This window comes from Egretta garzetta, unplaced genomic scaffold (assembly GCF_000687185.1).
Source record: "Egretta garzetta isolate BGI_Z169 unplaced genomic scaffold, ASM68718v1 scaffold396, whole genome shotgun sequence".
In the NCBI taxonomy this organism is placed as follows: Eukaryota; Metazoa; Chordata; class Aves; order Pelecaniformes; family Ardeidae; genus Egretta; species Egretta garzetta.
Window position 1 is genome coordinate 256892 of NW_009259861.1, and position 593 is coordinate 257484.

Here is a 593-nt window from a genome sequence, read left to right on the forward strand (position 1 = left end):
GTTGTCTGCGGAAAGCATGCCCAGACAGGGGCTGTGCCTTCACCCCAGCTTCCCCTTCTCCCACTGATTGGGATCAAAGGCTCGGAGCTCCTCCTCAGTGACCTCTCCACAGGCTGTGGGGAGAGGAAGCCAGGCGGTCATTAACCCTTCTCCAGGCCACTTCCCTCCCCTCAGACAGATCTTGCCCCTTCCCACCCCTCTTAGTCTCGGGAACAGCTTTTCCCCAGCGGGGCCTGTTGATAAGGCGTGTGCTGCCAACGCAGCCCTGTAAGCGGGTCTGTGGGGCCCGGTGCACAGGACCAAGGACTGCAGTGAAGGGAGGGGTGGGACAGGAGTGGCTCAAGGGCTGTAGGGCAGTGGTCTCTCGATGATGCATTCCTTGTGCTCTCGTGTTCAGACTGCAAAATCAAACCTGGAGAAGGCTGTTTCAGAGATGGCTGCAGCATCCGATGAAGCAGCTAAAGCAGAAGCTCAGATTAAAGTAGAAGCTAATGAAGCCCTTGTGAAAGCCCTGGAGTAATTAAGGTAAATGTAACCTATATCCTGATGGAGATTTCCAGACCTGCTCTGGAGATGAGCCCCGGCTGCCCACC

General features: G+C 56.3%; 1 protein-coding gene across 1 annotated transcript in view; it reads left to right on the forward strand.

Annotated features, from left to right (window-relative positions):
* Window positions 1–593, forward strand: part of ATP5F1D (ATP synthase F1 subunit delta) — a gene marked incomplete at its 5' end in the record, with an annotated part of 4240 nt that overhangs the window by 2658 nt on the left and 989 nt on the right. The gene's annotated exons all lie outside the window — the stretch shown is intronic.